Source organism: Podarcis erhardii, assembly GCF_964252035.2.
Source record: "Podarcis erhardii genome assembly, chromosome: Z".
NCBI classification, from domain to species: domain Eukaryota; kingdom Metazoa; phylum Chordata; class Lepidosauria; order Squamata; family Lacertidae; genus Podarcis; species Podarcis erhardii.
Genome location: NC_138504.1, coordinates 23,809,507 through 23,832,718, shown reverse-complemented (window position 1 = coordinate 23,832,718; position 23,212 = coordinate 23,809,507). Strand labels below are relative to the sequence as shown.

Here is a 23,212-nt window from a genome sequence, read left to right as displayed (position 1 = left end):
AAGGAAGAAGGATTGGTGGTTAAACCACCTTGGGGATTGTAGATCTGTGAGAAGAATATGGATGTCCTAACAAGTCTCTGCACCCTTAACAAGTTACAGTTCCCAGAATTCATTGGGAGGCTGTTTAGAGTTTATTGCTTTAAATGTGCATTACAGATGTGGGCTTAGACTCAGATATTTGGGGAAAGATCACAAATATGCTACACTGGAAGAGAAGGGGAGGACCTGAGTTGGGCCAGGGTCCACTGGCTTATGAGAGTTCACTGCCCCGGCCCAATAGTTGCTTTTGGGTGACAGTGCTGCTAATGAGGCAATGGCTGTTTCTCCATCATGCTGTACTGCTGCCCAGCTGAGATTTGAATTGCACTGTAATAATGGAAAAATGTTGTAAGTTCAGTCACCTAGGGAAGAGTTTGTCTAGAATGAACTACCTGAGAAAGATCTACAATACTGGATAAACTCCACATGTGCATACCATTAGAACCCAAGTTTCTTGCCAGAGGTGATGTGTGCAAAGGTATGTAGTGTGCCAATCAAGTCCCATGTGCAGATAACTACCGTAATTTTTGCTCTATAAGACTCACTTTTTCCCTCCTAAAAAGTAAGGGGAAATGTGTGTGTGTCTTATGGAGTGAATGCAGGCTGCGCAACTATCCCAGAAGCCAGAACAGCAAAAGGGACTGCTGTTTTCACTGTGCAGCGATCCCTCTTGCTGTTCTGGCTTCTGAGATTCAGAATTTTTTTTTTTTCTTGTTTTCCTCCTCCAAAAACTAGGTGCGTCTTGTGGTCTGGTGCATCTTATAGAGCGAAAAATACGGTACTGGAAAGTTCCAGTGCTTCAGTAATGCTAATGGCTGCAAATGAAACTATGGAAGGTGGCACATTTTGAATGTTTCTGAATCTTAATTCCAACTCCAGTATTTTGCCTGCAATAATGTGTTTTAATAATTTCAATTTGCATTTGTTTTGTTGTGTGTTGACACCCAAACCCAGAATAATGGCAGAGGTAGCTTCATGTCCTTGAGAGGTCATTCCAAGAAGTGAGACCCCCAGAAAAAGTTGCAAAGCACTGTGAAATAGTACAAAGGTTATTTGCCACAACCCTCATGAAGAAGACTTAAGATAAAGTAATGGTGGGATGGTTATAAATATTAACTTTAACAACAGAAAATCTGCAAAACCAGTTAATCAAATTATGAAATTATAGGCAGGTGGGTTTCACTTAACATCTGACAGGGAAACATCTCTCAAATTCCCTGGGCATGCTAAAGAGCTGCATTCTCCCCAGTCCTGGATTAGAAGAAAATGCTCCCTCTGGGTAAGTAAGCCTTGGATAGCTGATCCCAACATGTGCACCCAGAGCCCACTTCACCAAGGCATGCACTCCAGGCTTAAAGGGCACCCTCAAGTAAAGGCTATGGAAGATAACCCAATAATGCCTCAGGGTGCCTGTCCATGAAATCCTTAAGTTCCCTTACCTGCCCTCACTAAATTCCAACCCAATCTAATAAATACACACTGAAAGATAAACAGGATTGCCCGACAGTGCTTAGTAAGTGAAAAACAAGAGAGTTCCCCCAAAATTCCTGCTCTGCTCCTAATAAGGGAACTAGGAAACCTAACACTGTATGGGAAGGGAGGGTGCTGCAAGGAAGAATTAGAAGAAGGAGCTGTTAGGCTTAAATAGTTGGCCAGATGTCATTTTCCTTTGGACTAAAGTTCTCCTGTGATCCCTAGACCCCTCTCCTTGGGAGCAACCAATTGAAGTTGGTGTATGGGAACAGCATTTTAAGTTAAAAACTAGAACATTGACAGCCCTCAGCCACTTTGTAACATTAATGAGCTAAGCATTGGTTCAGTAAAATATGAAAGGAGAATTTTCTTGGATGCCAAGATGTTAGTTTGGGGCAAGTACTCTTTGGTGAGACAAAACCCAGTGGAGATTTAAAATTACAGAACAGGCAGTAAAGTATGGAAGTATAGGCTGCAGCACGTTCAAGATATGCCCTTTAAAGTGAGTTTCCCTTTTCCCCCAGCATAGGAAAAAACCACATGTTTGGTAAGTTAAAAATGGTTTACTTACAAACTCTCTAAAGATCAGATTCATGTGCTTTTCCACACATCAGTTATTAAAGATGCACAGGTAGTAAAGCATAGCTTCATTACATAATGGTTAAAGTTCCTCAATTATTGTTATAGGAACAAAAAACAGACTTATGAAAGCCATTCTTGGGCAGATTTCTTTTCACTTTTCCCTTGTGACCAGCCCAAAAAATACATTGGAACAATCTTTGTGAAAATTGCTGTGATACACCATTGCATATTGGTTATCAATTAACTACTATTGCACATTAAAAACCATCAGATGTCAAGTACTGTAATCAAACACCATTAAGCTGCAAAAAGAGGTATCACATAAAATATTTGAGTATCCAGAGACATAATCATTTTTAAAGGTTATTTTTCGAGGAGAATCTTGGGAAGCAAATTCATTTTTCAAGAACCAGTTTTCAGAAAAGTGTAAACATAGATGAAACCCAACCTAGAAATCTTTTAACCTGGCCTGCAGTCTGTTTGCTTTCACATTTCAAGACCAGTGAAGATTTAAAAATGCACACACATACACAGAGGCAAAAATTTTAAATCAATAACAGTAAAGACTTTTAAAAAACAAGCCAGAAGGCCTTTGTTTAACTGAAGCCCTGCTCGGGTGGCATATCTGATTCAGATATGATTGTTCAGTGTTCATTTATTCCTGAACACCAAGAGATTATGGGGGGGGGGAACACTCTAAAGATTTAATTAAAATCTGTTCTTTTGCATTTAATACTGCCTAATGCTTTTAATTAATCTGAATATCCTTAATTATGCCTGTAATTTTTAACTATGTGTAAATAGCTAATTAAAGTATTAGACCATCCTCAAATGGGAGCCAGAACGAAATATCCAATATTGCATGTGGCTGATTAAAAAGGATTACACGTGCAGCTTTAGGTGCAGGTGGTTATCAAAACCAGCCAGGTTACTTTTAACACAGTTTGGCTACAAGAGGTCGGGGTGGGAGGGAGAGTCTGGTGTCAAGACTAATTTGCTCAGAATAACAGGATTTGTGTGACAATGTACTGTTTTCATTCAATCTAAAGACCATCCACCCAGAGACAGCATCAGTGAACAGAAACATCAAGAAGAATGCTGGATAAAGTGCGCATAGATCAGCTTTCCAGAACCCAGAACCCTCTGTCTGTTGGACTACAACTCTCATCACCCCCAACCAGTGTGGCAAAAGGTCAGGGTTTATGGGAGTTATAGTCTAAAACATCCGGAAAGCACCAGGATGAGGAAGACTGGTGTGGACTATATTTATAGTCTCTGTTCACAGCTTCAGATTCAACTTGTGGAGATAGGGTGGGTTCAGCAAATAGAGTTCCTCCCTCCCTGCACACATGAATCCCTGGGAATAAACAGAGTTAAAAGCATATGTCCCTTTCTCTTGCTGGAGGGGTACTCAGTTCCAGCTCCCTTTGCTGTTGGAGTAGAGTGAGAGTTCTTGTTGGCTGTTGTGTCTGGAATGCCTGTGGCAGAGAAGTGTTAGCAATGTGCTCTCTTTTGTGCAAAGCACCTTTTCTTCCCCCCACCAGGCTTCCCCTTTCTGAGCTCTGAGTGGCCTGAAGTGTGTGCGGTCTAAGGCCAAAGAGAGGTTGCCCCATGTTGCGTCCCTAATGATCTGTGTAATGGTGCCCCTGTGTGGCATTTATGTACCACTAGTTGTGTGCTATGATATGATTGTGACTTTCAACAGCCCCCATTTTTTTATAGTGGGGCGGTCAGCATCATAGAGGGCACCTTTTTTGCTTTCCCACTGAGGTCAATGGGAGGGAAGTTATTTGCTTTAGTTCCAGGGCCCGTGCAGAGTTCCATCATTGTTGGGGATGTGGCTGTGATTTTGAGATGGGAAACCTGTGTCCAGTCAAATTCTGTGCTTGGCCAATGGTCAAGGCTTAAAGGAGTTCTAATCCAGGAACATCTGATTAGGGCCACATGTCTTCCACCTCTGGATGCAACATAAGTGTGGTCCTCCATTGTCCTGCCCCTGGTATTAACAGCTATACAATCTTATAGCAACTCCACTTGTGTATTTTCAATAGCGGAACAGCTGTCTCCATGGAGTGTTCACCAGTGTATAACTGTTATGTCCAAAGCATATTCTGTGTATCTTTGGTGTTGAAGGGCTTCAATCATATCTTGTAACCTTTAAAACAGTGCAGAGGAATGTTGCTCAGTGGTAGATCATCTGCTTTGCATGGAGAAGGTCTCAGCTTCATTCCCTGGAATCTTTAGGTTGGGGCTAGGAATGTCGCTCACCTGAAACCCTAGAGAGCTACTGCCAGTCAGGGTATACAGTTATGAGCCATATTGATAAATGCTTTGATTGGGTATAAGGCAGTTTCCTATGCTCCCATATTTTATATCCGAGTATACAATAGGATTACTCCATTAATGTAGCATTGGATGCAGCTGAATCTTAATCTAACCTTGTGAGAGTTCACATTTATAAGAATGAAAGGAAACAGAGTAGAATAATGGTAATAGATGAAGCCTGAAACTTACACACATTTAACTTGTGTGCATTCAGCTTTAAGCAGGTGGCAGAGAAAGAAAAACAAATTAGAAAGAGGGAGGGAAAAGGGCTTTGGCAATCCTACCTGCCATTGTACCCACTGTGTTTTGGCTATATGCAATTTGAGCTTTAGGTGTGATCCCCAGACAGTAACCCCCACATAAGTTGCGGGCTCACTGTATTACATTTATTACATTCTCTGGTAATATATCATGATCACAGCAGATTATCTCAATTCAGTCCAAACTAAGCGGTTTGTGTAATTAATCTTCTATCTTGCACATTATACTTTACACAGGTGATTGCTTTCTTTTCTTCTTTTCTTTTCTTTTTTTTCTTTTCTTTTTTTTACTTAAAGAATCCCCTTCAGACCCTGGAAAATCTAAGAGGAAAAGTTCAATTTCCTTTGTATTCATTGACATTTTGATGTAATTAACTGAAATGATAATATCTCCCTAAGGAGTGGGCAATTATAACTGGTTCAGGGTGTTGTTGTTGTTGTTGTTTTCTTTTTTTTATAATATATTTATTTCATTTTACAAAAGAACAAAAGAAATTCAAAACCACAAAGCCAATCACAAACATACATCAGAATACAAAAAACAAATTTAAAATAAAAACTCCAATTTTTAAATTCATGTTTACATAGCAATCTTTCTTGACTTCCTCCCGCCTCCCTTTTCTGTGTTCCTCTTTGTCCAATCAGATACAGCAAATCCTTACCCTCTTTCAAAACTCATTTCTAATTATTAAAATCACTTCTATTATGTCTCCGATCTTTCCTCCTTATGTTTGAACACCTTTAACGTATTGTTTACTTTTGACATAGTGTAACTTTAATCTTTCACCCTTTTTCTATTACGTTTTTGCATACTTTTTAACACTGTATCACCAATGCCATATTATTTTTATATCCAACATCATTTTAGCATTCATAAACCTTGCAGTGTTTCTGCAGATAAGTCTTAAACTTCTTCCAGTCCTCCTCCACGGCTTCTTCTCCCAGGTCTCGGATTCTGCCAGTCATTTCTGCCAATTCCATATAGTCCATTACTTGCATCTGCCATTCTTCCAGGGTGAGCAAATCTTGTGTCTTCCAGTACTTTGCGATGAGTATTCTTGCTGCTGTTGTCGCATACATAAAAAACGTTCTATCTTTCTTTAGCACCAATTGGCCGACTATGCCCAAGAGAAACCAAGCCTCTGGTTTCTTAAGGAAGGTATATTTGAATACCTTTTTCAGTTCATTATATATCATCTCCCAGAAAGCCTTAATCTTCGGGCACGTCCACCAAAGGTGAAAGAATGTACCTTCAGTTTCTTTACATTTCCAACATTTGTTATCAGGCAGATGGTAAATTTTAACAAGCTTGACTGGGGTCATGTACCACCTATAGATCATTTTCATAATATTCTCTCTTAAGGCATTACATGCCGTAAATTTCATACCGGTGGCCCACAACTTTTCCCAGTCAGCAAACAAAATGTTATGACCTATATCCTGTGCCCATTTAATCATAGCTGATTTAACTGTTTCATCCTGAGTATTCCATTTCAACAGCAAGTTATACATTCTTGAAAGAATCTTAGTTTTAGGTTCTAACAGTTCTGTTTCCAATTTCGATTTCTCCACCTGGAAGCCCAATTTTTTATCCAAATTATAGGCCTCTCTTATTTGATAATAATGAAGCCAATCTCGCACTTTATCCTTTAGTTTCTCGAAACTCTGCAATTTCAATGTATCTCCTTCTTGTTCTAGTATCTCCCAATATTTCGGCCACTTGGCCTCCATATTGAGTCCTTTCAGAACCTTAGCTTCCAAAGGTGACAACCACCTTGGGGGCTTGCGAGGGTGTTGTTGTTGTTTTCTTTATGTCATGTCGTATTCAAAACTGTGAAGTTCTCTCCTAAACCATATTAGATTTAGGCTTGGCATGTCCTTTCCCTAATCTGAGTACAGGCTGTTCACAGGATTTCAGCCTACTGCTGGACATGGGAACCTTTGAGAAAACCCTTAAATGACTCATTCAGTATGATACAGACACAGCACTTGAGTACAGACAGATCCCTACAGGGTTCAAATAAACCCAATTTTTACCTGCCCCCTCAGTTCAGGGGGGCATATAGAGGCAGCACAAAGAGCAATTCAGAGAATTAGGAGGTCTTTGTATGCTTCCCACATCACTTTGTGACCTTGTGAATATAAGATATATTTTTTAAAAATCCTAAGCCAGAATAGACCTCTGGGCTCACCCTTTGCCTTGAAAGTGTTACAGCCAGAAAATCTGCTGCAGATATAAGACCTCTATATAAGTGTCATGCTTTTCTCTACCCCACTGATGCCATGGGGCACAAAAGGTTTCTTATTGCTGAGTTAAATGGAGGGGGGGGAGGGAGCAGAGGGAGAAGAGTAGGAGAGGGCAGAAGTGGGTGATAAGCAGAGCAAGGAGTGGGACGACTCCATCACCCAAATCTATATTTCTTCATCCAGGCAAGCAAGAAGTATTATTCAAGGGCACATCCCAGTGAGCAAAAGGACATGAGAGGCTATGGAGCAGGACTGATGAGTGGCACAGCCTTGGGTTGTGGGGGGTGGGGGTGGCCCTAGGAAAGATCCAAGTGGAAAGCAGAGAATGCAAGGGCACATACTGGCTACCCTTGCCTTAAGCACAAGTAAGGCAGGACAACATGCATGCATGTAATGTTCAGAGCCTAAATGAGTGTCCACTCCCTCCCCCCACCCTGTGCCTCTCACCTTGCCCCATGAATTTAGCTGGCCAGATCACTGAAAATGTGTGTGATGAGTGGATAGGGGTAATGTAGAACTCTTATGCATTTTGGGGGGGGGGGGGTTCAGAAAACTGTGAAGATGGTCTGGTAGCTGCTTCCAAAAGAAAGCAGGTTTTCTCTTTTTTAATATTTATATTTTATTAAGAAATCAGGTTTTATTGACTCTGACATGGAGCACCTCTCCCCGGCACACATTATACTGCAGTGCCAGAAAATGACACCGAAACATTATGAACATCTGCCTAGGAGGAACAGTTTTCTGGAAGCTTCTGATGCAATTTGCAAACAGCTGAAGCACTGGAAGAAATTATGCTTATTTAGCAAATTAGCCTCCGAGTATAACGAATATGGGAAGGGAAGTGTGAGGGAGATGAACAACAGGAGTATATAAAAGAAAGACAAATGCTTGCTGCTGTTGCTCATTGGGGTCTGCAGCTGCAGCTTTCTAAAGTGGGAGGGAGGGGTATGTCTGCACTAGCCATGTGCCAGGCTTATCCATCTAGTTCTACACAGCTCAGATGCTCTCTTTATGATGCAGCATGTGACTCTTTCACTGGGCTCCTTTCAAGGTAGGCACAGTCTCTCACTTCTGGTCCAAACCAGTGTGCATATCCATGGAAGGTAGGGACAGATTGATATGTCAGTTTGTCTTGGATTCTCATATCCCCCCTTTTTTGTTATTTTTTTGTTTGTTTTAAAAGTCACAATGGAAATTATTTTTCATTTTCATGCAAATTTCACCTAATATTGTACAGCATACAATTTTGCCATACTGGTTTTTGGAAAGCTATTTTCTTAATATAATGTAGTGTTTTCCAAAATTGTGTCTGCAGCTGTTTTTGGACCATCATCCCATCATCCCTGATCACTGGTCCTGCTAGCTAGGGATGATGGGAGGTGTAGTCCCAAAACAGCTGGGGACCCAAGTATGGGAAACACTCATATAATGCATTCCTGCATGTTATTTTCACCAATATATGCATTTATAGGCACATTTAACTTTGTATATGTATTTCTGTACACACTACTTAGCTGAAGAACTGCTGTGTTTTGGTTTGAATTGAAAGTGTGAATTTAGGAGGTCCACCTTCAAATGTGAATTGGATCAAATTTCTCTCCACCTTTGTAGACAACACAACACTAAGTGTTGTCTGCTGTCTTGCTGACTGGCTGCAGTAGTTTGTGCCAGAGGGTGAGAACATATTGGGTGAGAATATGTACCTAGCTGAGATATAAGGTGGCTTGACTGATGGTTTTTCTGTTTCCACATTACAGGGTTAATGACAATTCCTAATAGCTATATCCAGTGTGATTAATGAGTGCTTTGCGATTTCATTTTTGTTTTTATACTGTTTTGAGTGATTGCATATGTATTGTAGTTTTATTTAGTTTTTTTTATAAAAAAGAAACTGTTCACTGCTGGGGGGGGGAGCTTTTGACCCATATGTGGCCTATAAATAAGGCATAACATAACAAGTGGTCAGTAGGGTTTCTTGTTTTTTAAAAACTAAAAGTTGAACAACAAGGGCCTCTCATTATGGGAGATTGATTTTCTTTCAGGTAAGTTCAAAAAATCCTTACACACTGCTGGTACATGTGTTTGCCCAGATTGACCACCAAATATATTGGATAAATATTTAACCCTATCAGAGACAGGCGTTGAGGCTACCTGTGCTGATCTCATTTCATTTAAATCCCAGGACACCAGTACCCAGAACTTGTCTTCCCTCTGTTCTATTATTGCTAGTCCCCAATTCCAGATTCTGGGTTTTCAGGTTTATTGTTTTTGAACCTATTCTTGTATTCCAACCTACATTTGATCAAATTCTCCATAGATTTCTCAATTGGATTCTTATGAGAATTCCTAATTGTCTTAGCCATAACTTTCTTGGCTGCTTTACATTGACTATCAGACCATCAGTTTTGAGTAGACTTGTTTCAGGTTACATTGTTATTAACTTTAAACCCATAAATTCATTTGAGTTTAGTCCTAAATTAGTGGGCCTAGAATTGTGGCCTTAACTGAAATGGGTAAAACGGGTTGTATCCAATTAAGTCCTACTCAGAACAGATCCATTGAATTTAATTGATCCAAGTAGGTCATGTCCATTATTTTCAATGGGTCTACTCTCAGTAGGACTCACACTGGAAACAACCCCATGTACCACTAAGGAGAATCTTACCAAATTCTCTATGGTAGGAATCCTGAATACATGTGGCAAAAATGGAAATCTGTGACAAAATTATAATTTTGCCATGCAGCTTCTCCAAAGTTCTTTGCACTGTAGCAAAGTATTCAGCCTCATGATTTTGAGTTTAAATTTTTGTTATAGTTTTAATCTGAATAGTTAGAGTAATAGATTAAGCAGTTTGATGGGAATGCCTCTCAGATTACTATTTTGGCATTTTATTGTATTTATTTATGTTAAAAGTGTGTAAGTCCCAAAAGGATGAGACATCTGTGTTCTGAAGTTCAGCTGAAACCATTCTATATATAGACGCTTTTGCACAAGAGGGAAGTGTTGGAAAATTCTTCCTAATCAAACTGAAGCAGTGTTGAAGGGAACAATGTGTGAGCTTGCCAGCTGGATTTTTATACAAGGAGATTGAAAACATAATATAATGGAAAAAGGAAATGGCCCTCTCTTCCATTAAAGACCAGCCACAATGGGGAATACAGTGCTCTGTATATTAGCTCTTCAATTTTTGTAATTCCATTACACTTCTCAGCCCCTTTTGTGAGAGGCATTTTGAAGCCAGATCTATAAAATGTGGCCTATATTTTTCCCCTTGTACCAATAATCAAAACATTCCAACTTCAGGTCATTTCTACAACCCATGCACTGTGTTTGTAGCAAGCAATGCAATTTTTAGATTAACAGACACATACCCTTTTTATGGGAGGAGGGAGTACACTTCTACAGGACAAACATATGAATAGAAATATCAGAAATATATCCCATATTAAAAAAATAGCAACAACAACCACACACACAAATACCCAATGAAATGCTGCAGAAGCTTAAATACCTCATAATATATCATAAGGTCAATGCAGCATTTATTTGCTTATATCTATTTAGAAGGTGGGGAAAATAACAAAATCTAAAATAAAAAATACATGCACTGACATTTTCCATGGCAGGCTGATAATCCCATGGTTTTCAAAATTGTTACGTTCAGTAGCATTTCATTAGTATACTTTTCATTGTACTTATTATTATGCATTATTAATTCAGATCTGTGCCTAGGAGATGTACAGTATGTAATTATTTCTCCTTTCAAAACATAATAGCTTCACACGGTGCTTGTTTCAGTCATGATATTTCATCTCTGAATGTGCCTTCAAACATTCTGGAGCTCTGACAGTAATTTGTATTTGAACAGAAAAGCTGTCAAGAAGGGGCTGTGCTACTATCCATCAGATTTTTAATCCTGACCATTCTTTAATGCCAGCGAGCTGGCTGTCCAAGGCACTAAACAAAGATTGAAATTATGCCTTCTGTTCTTTCACTTCAAAGCTGCAAAGTTAGTCTGGAATCCAATAGACCTTTATTATACTCTATTAATTTCGTATTAGTTCTCGGCTATGCCAGATTCAGCTGAAGTGTCACAATGGTTTAAGCATGCAGCCCTGACTCAGAGATCAAAAAACAGAATCTGTCACTTTCCATAATTTTACAGGAGATTCTACAAATGTAAACCCCTTTTCATCCTGCCACCCTTTTAAGTCTTTAATAAGTTTTCTTCTTCTTCAGCAGTTCTACAGAATCTTAATATCACTCCCAGAAATACTAAATGATATTGTAACTCTCAGCAATTTCATCAGCAATTTAATTAAAGGGTAATTTATACTTAACCTTTACAAATACCTAGGATCCTGTGTTATTGTTGTTGTTGTTTTTTAAAAAACTAGATTTGTGTTCAGGACAGGAGGCAAATCTGTTTGAGAATGGATTTGATAGAACTTTTGGACCACGCTAGATAAACTGAAGCCCAAGAAATGAGACATTCTTGACAGGCAAATTATATGTGGATTATCTTCTTGTTAAAATTTCATCACAGAAAATAGTCTAACTATTAACCATGCAAGTACTTTACACGAGAGATTAGCATATTTCCTTACAAAGGGTTACACTTAATTTGGATGCATTGACTTTTTGCCACACGGGCTGACCTTTATGTCTAATCAAAGTACTTTTATATCCAAATCCCCAACCTTTTATCTCTCCTGACAGCTTTTAATTTGAAGGTCCATAATAAAGTCTATTAAAATTCAACATGTGCCAGTAGGATATGGCTGGGCTAGCACAGCTTCAGATATAAAACTTTGACTAAGTCACAGTACATTCTAATGTATATCTATTTTCAGTTTGCTAATGGTCTGGAAGACTGGAAAGGGGTTCATGTTTTATGTGTAATGCAATTAGGTGGTCTTACTGTTTAAGTTCATGCATCATCACATTATGATATAAAATTTAAATGATAGAAGCAAAGGAAAATAATCTGGAGCAAGGACCACAAACATCTGGTCACTGCTATACGATATGGTCACTGCGACAAGATGTGACAATCTATTTCAGCCTATTTTGTTATGTTCATAATTCTTTATTGAGTTTGTCAGCAGGATGCAAAGGTAAAACCAATATGTCAGGAGAAAAGAGTTAACCAACATAAGGTTAATTTGTTTTGTGAGCTGTCATGACAAAAAATCAAGTTTTGGAGGTAATAAAGTCATCTGTGTGGCCAGCAAATCTGAGGGCCAAACACTGTTTACGTCATTAGTATATGGTTGTTATGATAAATATGAGTTGCGGGGGCAGGGGGCAGGGAATCAATGCAGGGGATTCAACCTTTGCCCCCCTCCCACAGTCCTCCACATACTTAACATTTTCTAGAAAAACACACAAGGGCATGAACAGAGCAGAGTGGGACCATGCTTTTAGCCCCATGCCTATCACAGGGTCTCCCTTTTTTAACAATTGCCCGTTGTGCATAGTTGTCTGAATAGACAAAAATCAACATATGAGCTCCTCCTCACTTGTAGGGGTTCCATAGGATCAGGCCCCCACCCCCCGCCAAAAAGCAGGTGTTCTGATAGCATAGTCCCCTACAGATGTGGAGAAGCAATATAAGGCTGTTGTTCTTTTTCTAAAACAAGGAGACAGAACATTGGGTGTGGGCATAAATGTGGGACTCTGTTCTCTCATAAGCCTTGCAAGTGAATAACATGTGCTCAGGGCTTACAATGTTCCTGGGGAGGGGGAGGAGGTTAAAGGAAAGTGTAAGGCACCATTGCAAAAAAATCAACCTTTTTTTTAAAAAAAAGGGGGGGGGAGAAAAGAAATGGTTGAAATGTATCTCTTGGGGACACTTGGTCATTCAGGTGATGATACTGAAAATCAGTATTTAAAGGTGCATAATTAATCCAGGCACAAATGCAAGCAACGATCTAAAGCTCGTGGGATATATCAAGAGTAGCTACTGAACTGCCGCCTGCTAATTAATGCATGACCTTTTAAAACTGAGTCTGGTAATATAGACTGTTAACTGGTCATGATCTGTAGTTATTGAACTGAGATAGATTGCATTTCAGAGACTATTGAAGCAGAGCCTTATTAGGCCATTTGTTAAAATATCTAAATTCTACTTTTAGCACTTTCTCTCTTGACTGGCATGTTTAATATGCGTAGAAATCTCTCCCTTTTTCTTCTTCTTCTTCTTACTTATCCAAGCTTGCTTTCCTTACTAAAATATATTTAAGAAATTTTGGTTGGTTCTAGGTTATAATCCGAAGGACTGGCAGGGTGCTGAAGAGTGGGTGGCAGAAGCCATGGGACCTGAGGGAATGGAGCAGCAATTTATGGAGTTTTGTGACTCCCATGAGGCAGCAGCCAGATCTGGAGGGACGGGGTAGAGTGAACAGAAGGAGATGGGGAAGGGGGTCAGGACATGCGGCAGGAGCCAGGGATGAAAGAAGGAAAGGACACATCAGGAGCAGAGGAAGAGATGGTGTCTGGGGTGGAGGCCAGCAGAATCCCCTCCTCTGCTGTCACCTAGCACCAGGAGAAGCTTGAAGCAACAGACACAGAGCAACTTCCATGTAGGAGAAGTTGTAGACTGCTTGCATGCATGCTGTCAGATAGGGGTACTTAAGTTTGGGTGGAGGTGGGTGATGCTGTTGCGCCAACAGTCCAGCTCCAAGCACAAGCCTGTGAAGTGGAGGCAAGCTATTTAGTTGCCAGAAGTGTGTATGTGTGTACTGTGTGTCTTAAGAGCTACTGTGTGTGCTTTGGCAACAAAGAATTAAACTACCAGCCTTGTGTCCTCCTTGGGCTGGGTATGCTCAGGACACACACACAACATGCATTTCCCCTAATGATGCCTAAGCAAGCAACAAATGGAGAAGTATATACATCTTCCATTTGGGAAACTTTCTGAGGCAATGGAAGGCATGTTGTAATGCAAGTGGGGGGGGGCTGTAAAAACACCAAATATTAGTTTTTGGACTAATTAATATTGTAATTGTGAGTGGTTTTTTCTTGTCTGTTGGAGTCGTTTTAATAATAACAGTAACCTGTTATTTAGTAAAAAGCATATACAATATAAAAAACAAAATATCAATAAAACCAATGGCAACCTTTAAAATTTGAAAAAAGCAGCAGGAGCATTGAACAACTTAAGAATGGTAAACAATCAAAGCCCATTGAGATAAGATTGTCTCTTGCTTCCTGTCTTAACTCAAGCAGTGGAGGGGATGCTTTTCCAGATCTTGGACACTGCAGCTCAAAAGGCCAAGTCCTTGGTTGAAGAAACACCCCCCCCCCAGAAGGTCCAAGAACCCTTTATAAGAACTTAGAAATATGTATGTCATGAACAAATGGGCTGAGAGTGGGATCATATCTACTGTCTCCATTCCAAACCTCTAGAGAAGGGTACCTAATGCGATCTCTTCCATATATAGTTGGAATGCAACTCTTATCAGCCCCAACCAGCATATTGAAATGTCAAGTATGGTGGCTTTAGCCCAGCAACATCCAGTGGACATCATGTTGGCTAAACCTGCTCTAGAAATTAGCCCTCTTTCAAGCTCCGTGCAATGAGAAGGAGAGCAGGGATGAGCCAAATGGCCCCTACCTCTTCTGCCACATTCCTGTCACCAGCTGCATTGCCTTCCACACATTATAAATGGAAATTCTGAAGGCAGTGTTCTGGAAGATCATGGTTCTGAGTTGCATAGGGTCTATACAACTACAGCAGAAGTTCCCTTCCAAACACATGGAAGGTGGCAAATCCAGCTGTGGAGGTCTATAGGACTAGACAGGGCAAATGAGCTAATAATTCCCCTAATACAATTAATGGGGAAGTTGAATAAATGAAGAAAACTAGAGAGCATTCCTGCATGATTGGAGATGATGCTGTTAGGGATGTCAGATGATTCTGCCAAAAATGGAAAACAACAAATTGCTGTTGTTTGCATGTTTGTCTGTGGTCAGGAACGAAAATCAGTCAAGTGAATATAACTGGTATTCATTCACATCACTAATATTCTGAAGTCTACAATGAAATTAAATACTTTTAAAACATTTGTTTTGATGTTTCCTTTACAATGAAACAAATGCAAGTTATGTAACTTACATCACTGACTGTGACAAATTCAGGTTAGAAGGGGCTGTGTTGTTACACCCCTAACTGCTGGGATTTGAATGCTGGAAAAATACTCAGACTGATGGCATACCATCACTGCATCCCAAAATTCCTGAAAACAGAAAGATAAACCTGAGGGAAGGAAGTCTTCTGATGTAATGTGCAAACATTCGTGAGAACCAGCTCTCCATGCCCCCAAGAGTGGCATATTCTTGTGAAGAGGGCTAATGTACAAACTAATACATTTTCAGTGATGAGCCTTGAGCTTTGTTATTGCTAAGGAGGCTAAAGAGATTGCTTCCTGGAAACAGCTTTGAGCTGCTTTTCCAGTAAGCAGACAATTTTGCTGAATTATTTCAAGCCTAGAAAATCTTAGATCAATGTCAAGCATTTTGTACTGCCAGCTAAAAAGATAAAATTATATTAGATGCATAGTTTTGCATACAAACAGTAATGCCATCCCTGTACCTTGGCTGGAATCCAAAGAGCTGTGCTACTTGTGTGATCTTAACCATGTCTGCTCAAAATTGAGTCCTGTGGATTCAGTGGGGCTGAATGACTGGACAGGACTAAAACCCATGGTGGATGATTCAGAACTGGATACAACCCAGTCTGCTTTGCAGAAATTACAAGCAGGATTGCTAATTGTGAAAAGAGAAAGAAAGAAACTCTGGCATGTTGAGAAATGTATGTCCAGTGCTGATGTTCTAAACTCTGGAACAACCAACAATCAGGTTCTCTGTGACAACTTTGTTGTTCCTATATATGTGAGCAGCTAAACTGGCAGCTCCCTTCTAACACACCTCCTATGCATTGAATGTTTCTGCATAATTTCTTAATTCCCATTCTCCTCTTCTTTCTTGCAATAGCTGCAAGCAACTGAGAAAAACCTTTTAAACAGATGTCTTCATTTTCTGCCATGTGATTTAATAACAGAGCATTCCTAAGAAGGGTCCTAAGAGGCATGGGGCAGTCTATGGACTGTTGCAGGTGGAAGGTGCTCTGTCAGCTCCTGGCTGGTAACCCCTGAGAGACACAAGTATGGTGACTTGCACCCACCCCAAATTCCCTATTTTAGGACTTTCTGCAGGCTACCATCAGTGGGAGGACCACCACTGTTAGCATGCCTAGAGGGGAGCCATCTCCACCAGTGCCACTCCTCTTTACCAGTCCGGTGGAGAGGTGGCTGTACTGTACCCTACCATCACTACCACCATCACTCAGCTATCAACATGGTGGGTGGGTAGGACTGCAGCCTAATAATAGTAAAAATTGACAGGCAAAATAGAAACCTCTGCTTTGGGGGGAGCTTTTTGGCTTTAAAAAATACATTGGAGCTCTAAGCTGCAGTCATGAGTTTCCCCAACTAAATAAGAAGTAATCAACAATACAAGTCATAAACCTCAAAAGGGCCATATTGAGCTCCTTCTGCGTAGATGGTGGCTTATGGAGCTATACCAGAGGAGCAAATGCAAGATGAAAGCAGTTTTATAAAATGATGTTCTATGCAAATAGATCTCTAATTCAGTGTTTCAAATTTTAAAAGATATATTAATGATTTAATCAAGTGTTAGTAGCCTCTTCAGCTTCTGCCAGTAATGACAAGAGTTTCCTTTCTAATGTTCACTTCCTGCTGTGCAAATCGGGATTTTAACAAACTACATTAGCTGCAGGCTCTTTGACATGGCATCACACTGAGATAAACACAATTAACAAGATCTATTTAAATGTTCTTTCTTCTGCATTTATTTATTAATGGGTTTTAAGACTTCTGACAATTTCTTTTTACAGTTTTCTAAAGTCTCTGTCTCCTGGACCCATTTAATCTGAAACATTCCTTATTTGGAGCACTATACCCAGAATCTATGGAGCTCTGGGCAATAATGGAAATCGATCCCCTCCACCAATGTCTTACCTAACAGGTTATATTGCCTTTCCTCATCACTAAAGTGAGGGATGGGGAATATGTGGCCCTCCACATGTTGTTGTACTAAAACTGCTGTCATCTCCAGAAAGCAAGGTCAACACTCAGAGATTATGGGAGTTGTAGACCAGGAATGGGGGACCTGTGGCCCTTCAAGCTGTTGTTGGACCATAACACCCATTATTCCTGACAATTGGATATGCTAGTTGTGGCTAATGGGAATTGTACTTCAACAAGTGGGATCATCTTAAAAGATGGTCCTGGTTGCGGGCAGGCCCTCAACCCAGTTCCCCCCACCCTGGTGTGGGCAGAGTAATACCCTCATGCCTGGGTGACACCACAATCACCCCAGGCCTATTGGCCAATCATTTTTAGTGGGGTGATTGTGGGGGGGGGGTATAAAAGCAACAGCGCGACGTGTGCCAAGCACCTGCTTCACGCTGCTGAACAGAGCTGGGGATCTTCCTCATCTGCATCGTTTCAGGCCGTAGCTATACCTCTCCTTAGCTGATTAAGCTTACAATTTTCTTTGCTTCTTTTACCCTTCTTTTATCTAGCCTTTCCTTCTGGTGCCTGAACCTCCCTCCCTGATCGCCCCACAGGCTCCACCGCCTGCATGACAATTGGCTGTGCTAGTTGTGGCTAATGGCAATTGTAATTCAACAACATCTTCAGGGTCACAGGTTATCCATTCCTGATCTGGTGATAAATTGGTGAGTTTGCAAAAGAAGTTTGATTTCAGCTTCCAACTGGCAATCATTTAGCCCCATTCAGAGTTAGCAACCTAAAGCATTTGCCCAATGCCTTAGGTACAGTTGCCAACTCTATCTACCACTTAAAATGTATAACAAACCACAGGTTGCAGTTTTTAATACACTTGCTTAGACGAAAGTCAAATTGAATTCATTGGAATTTGCTTCTCAGTAAATTATCAAAATGATATCACACTATAGTGTAGATAATATAGCTGTGCTGATATCGTAAATAATAAATACAGTGACAGCAAACCTCTGCCCTCCCCGCAGATGTTCCCAAACTCCGACTCCAGCCAGCCTCAGCCTGGATGGCCAATGGTCAGGAGTGGTGGGAACTGGAGCCCAGAGACATTTGGAGGACTGTTCCGCATTCTTGAACTAGTCAGTGCAGTTAGTTTACAATTATTGGACAGCTGACAATTTTTTGACCCCCATCTGGAGCTAAGGACTCACAGGCTCCTCATCTGGGAGTTCACATGTTGTCCATTACAGTTGTACAGAATGGTACATGCTCCCCTTCCTCAAGAGCATGACAACTGCATCAATCCATCAAATATTTCTTAGTACTCTCACCACTGACCATTCACTTCTCATTTCTTATGTAGATGCTGGGGGCTATCACAACAGTTTGTGGGAGCAAGATGGAGGCTCCCTACAAGGTTTTACCGTCCATGAGTTCTGATCTTCCTGGGCTTTAAACCTCCACAACAGCCCCTTCTCAAGGCAGTCACCCCCAACTTGTAGGCAGCAATGGAGTAGGGTAGAACTTTTGGAATCATCCCCATTCTCCCCCACATGATGACAGTAGTACAAGGAATTATAATGCCTGAAGAAGGTAATATTCTCTCCTTGATACAGGCGCATTAATTCTATTTCTGTAGATTATATTTATTCATGATCATCAAAAGGAGTTTATATTCCAATATTTGGCTTTCTAGAATTAAACTAAAAGCTTATAAGTCAAAGTCTGCGGTAGAACAAATGTGATCACAGCCAGGATTTGTTTTTTTTGTTTTTTTATGAAAGGAGTTTGTATTGCAAATACACTAAAATATATGGATCATAATATTGATGAGTGTGATGGTCTCGCTTCAAGCTGAGGAGGACTGTTCATGTGTTGCAAGGAGAAACTGTGAGATGCACACCATTTTTAAGTAGTAGATGTCTCTCTCACACAGATTTTTGAACAAAATTGTATCTAGGACAGATGGAATGTCTATATGTTGATATATTATAAGATTCAGGCATCTTCAGCTAATTAACAATGAAGGGACAAATGTCTTAGTTGTGTATGCCCCACCACCACCACAAGAAGAAGTGAAGCAGATTATTTAAATGCATGGTGCTTGTTTTTACAAAGTAGGTGGCTTATTTGTTCAAAAAATGTATTTTATTCACCAAGGCTTGATCCTAAGATAACCTATGAAAGTTTAACAGAAGGAATGTTTCCTGTCTTCTCCTTCCTACCATAGCCTGCTGTGAGTAACGAAAACTCTGTCATGGAGCAGTGGTCTTCAGGTGAAGGATGGGCTAGGAAACAATTCTTCTGTTAGGGTGCACTGGTCCAATGCTGATTTTGGGTAAATCCATCCTCCCCCAGCAACCCCCATCAAGCATTGTTTAGTGGTGCCCTTTGGCTAGGGACATAAGGAGGCAGCAATTTCTGTTCCATCCACTGTTGATCACAATCAGTGTTGTTTCTGTTCAGCTATACAGTTGGTCATCTGATAAAAACCTATATCATTCATCTCACTATCTGCAATAGCCAAAATGTATGTAATTAATGTAATTGCATTTCAATGGAAGGGAAATGTCAAAAACTTTACAGAAAGTAATATAATTATTCACATAGCATATGTGGGCAAAAAAAAAAAAAAAAAAAAAAGATGTGTGTGATTTCCATTCCTCACCTTGGATGAAAATGCAAATGGCAGATATTTCCACTCCCCATTTCTTTTTCTGATGCAATTCTCTGATATCCCTACTCTTGACCCTTCAGAGATGTTCTTTGTATTTGAACTCTGATAGTGCCTCTTGTTTGGGTGGATTGAAGATAAAGAGGAATGTGAGAGACACTAGTATACTGTACAAAGAGGAAATTTGGTTCCCCCCCCCCCCCCCCCCGCATTTTCCTCTGGCCCTGCTCACCTCTACCATGTAACCTTTGGAAGGCTGTGCAGAAGGGAATGTGGTCCTCAGGCCGAAAAACGTTTCCTCACTCCTGATCTGCATCAAAATAGACTGGGGAAGAAGGTAGAAAAAGAGGCATAAATTTTGTAAGTTGGGATTGTTCAAGACCTTCCATTGTTGAATTTGTTATCTCTAGATCTTTCAGACCTGAGCTGGTCCTGGAACACTTTCTCACTTTCTGATTGTGTGTAGTGTTGCCCAACAGGTGCATTACTCATACTTGCTGTGAAAAGTGGATGACCTAGATGGTGATGGTCATATACTGAGTGTAGTGCCAATCTTCAGCCACTGGCAAAAGCAACAGAGCTGTAGTTGTCTGTTGAGACACCATTTATTCTAGCTGATTCTTCTTGCAATAAGCCGCAGGACCCAGGATGCTGCATGAGTGGGTAGATCACGCCTGAAGTAGGCCATAGCTTAGTGGTTCAGATTATGTGTTGCATGTCCATTTTTAGCTCCTTGCAGCTCAAAAGAATCTTAAATAAGAATATAAGAAGAACCCTGCTGGATCAGGCCAATGGCCCATGAAGTCCCACATCCTGATCCCACAGTGGCCAGCCAGATGCCTGCAGTAAATCTGTAATCAGGATGTGAGCTGAAGAACACTCCCCACTCTTGTAGTTTCCAGCAACTAATAGCTAAAAGCATATTGCCTTCAACCATGAAGGCAGATCATTGCCTCCAAGGTCTATGGAATGTAGCCTACATCGTGGCTAGTCACCATTGATGGACTTATCCTCCATGAATTTGTCTAAACCTCTTTTGAAGCCATCCAAGTTGGTGGCCTCCTGTGGGAGGGAATTCCATAGTTTAGTTATGTGCTGCACAAAGTACTTTCTATTGTCTGTCCTGAATCTTCAAATATTCAGCTTCACTGAGATGTCCACGAATTCTAGTCTTAGGTGAGAGGAAGGAAAACTTTTTTCTCTTCACTTTCTCTATGCCATGCATGATTTTATGAAGTTCTATCATGTCACCTCTTACTTGCCTTTTCTCAAAACTAAAATCACTTGCATCCACCAAGACCTTGACTCTGCTATTATAGCAGATGAATCTCATGGGGTGTCCAGAGCACAGTATAGTCCTGTTGTGTTGGATGAGTTTCAGTTGGTAAGGCTTGAGGATGTAGACAAGGTGCTCCGATTGAGCGACCACTTGCAGCAGGGAGGTAACAGCTGGCTGGGTCAGGGAGGTGACTAATGCCTCTTGATCAATCAATCAATCAATCAATCAATCAAGAAAAATCCTTACATGCAGTTTAACAGCTGTAGATTCCACTACAATCCATATTTTGCAATCCATATTTTGCAAATCTCCAGAAGCTCTCCCTTCCCTTCCCTTCCCTTCCCTTCCCTTCCCTTCCTTCCTTCCTTCCTTCCTTCCTTCCTTCCTTTTTTTTTTTTTTTGGGTAGTCACCTGTAGATTTTGAAAGGGTTAGTTTGTCCTCCCTTCAACAGTCACATTACAAGCCTACTTCATTGTTGTCCAGTACCATGGAGAGTAGCAAATGCATTCTCTGAAACACCCAGAAAAATGATCATTTAACATTTCCCCCATTCCAATCAATGTGCAACAGGTGATGCAATTGTTCTTGTTATTCCTTTCAAAACAATCTTTACATTTCAATCAAGGTGACTGACACAACAGTGTAGTCCAATACTCACTCTCAGCTTGTCAAGGAGTGGCTATGGATCAAATACTGTTAGTGAGAGGAATTGATCACTGTATAATTAGTGCCAGTGGACACGTGTAGCAACTATGAAAGAACTCAATTAAGCATGCTGACAGCAGGAACAGCAATGACTCAGACAATGAAATCTCCCCCTCAGGAGACTGATTAAATTCTTCCTTGGGTCGGGGGAAGGGAGGGGTGGTGGGGGTGATAACCTATATTTTTATAAGGCAGTCCTGAGAGCTCTTGGTTTAGCCCAGCAGGGAGATAGGATGGGATAAATAAACAGGACACAATATGCCCATGGAAGAAGCTCAGGTTGACTGCAAATTTACTGTCTGATATTAACAGAGCAATCATATGTACAGAAAGTCAGCGTAAGTTCCAAGCTGTGCTCAGAAGTGGGGGTATCACTGGCTGAGCTGGCAGAGTGGAAACAAACCTTTAAAATAGCATTACACCATCCTTTTCGCTGGTGTTGTTCTCACCGGGCTTTGTTGAGCTGAAACAGGTTTGGAATAAGTGTCTCTCCTTGCCCCATCCCACCCTCAGCATTTTTGAGGCTTATGTTTGAGAGCAGGTGTGGTGTAGTGGTTTTAGTGCTTGACTAAGACCTGAGAGACCAGGGTTCAAATCCCCACTGAGCCATGAAGCTCACTGGGTGACCTTGGGCCAGTCACTCACTTTCAGCCTAACCTTCCTCACAGGGTTAGAGTCACAGAATTGTAGAGTTGGAAGGAACCCCAAGGGTCATCCAACCCCTGCAATGCAGGAATGATGAAGTAGAAGGGGGAAAAAGAAGTATATGTGCCATCCAGTGCTGGATCTACTATGAAAATAATGAAGCTTAAGCTTTGGGGCTCCTAGTCACGGTGTGGCCCCAAAAGTGACTTCCGTCCACATTGCTTTAAAATTTTGGGTTTAGTAGACCAAATTTGATTCACAGAACTCAAATTGATTATTTTGTTGTTGTTGTTGTTGTTGTTGTTGTTGTTGTTGTTGTTGTTGTTGTATATATTTCAACAATCCCAAAGTTTGTGAGTCAGTAGCTGGAGCTTGGGGATGTATGCAGCCCACCCCAGCCTATTTAATGAGGTGGCCAGGTGTTGGCCACCCTTTTGGCCGATTGTGGGCCCGTACACCTTTCCCAATGGTGGTCTGTATGGGTTTGTGGGTTCCATTCCATGTTGGGGGCAACTCCCTAGCACAAGTTCAACCCCACAAGGTTCCTATCAGGTAGCAGGCGGGCTGCCTGATACAGGATGCATGCCCAGTGCCTTTGCCAAACCTACTCTTTCCTGTAATCAAAAAAAGTTGTGGCCTATTTCAACCCAATACCATTCTCCTGGGTCATTCTTGGGGCCCTCCCTTCACATGCCACAGCCCTTATTTAAGAGGATACTGGAAAACCCAAACAATTGTGGTGTCTGTCATGGAACAACCCTACTGAGGAAGATAACAGTGGTTACCCAGACCTTGCTGCTGGTTGTGAAGGGGCCCCCACAACAGTTCAAGCCATAGATGTCAACGTTTCCCTTTTTTAAAGGGATATTCCCTTATTCCGAATAGGATTCCTCGCAAGAAAAGAGAAAAGTTGACAGCTATGGTTCAAGCTT

At 40.9% G+C, this 23,212-nt stretch overlaps 1 long non-coding RNA gene across 1 annotated transcript in view; it reads left to right on the top strand.

The window, feature by feature from the left end:
• Nucleotides 1–7,875: 7,875 nt before the first annotated feature.
• Nucleotides 7,876–23,212, top strand: part of LOC309334112 — a 200,011-nt gene continuing 184,674 nt past the window's right edge. Inside the window, exon 1 of the long non-coding RNA XR_014152887.1 lies at nucleotides 7,876–7,977. This is a non-coding gene — a long non-coding RNA (uncharacterized lncRNA). The remainder of the gene's footprint in view (nucleotides 7,978–23,212) is intronic.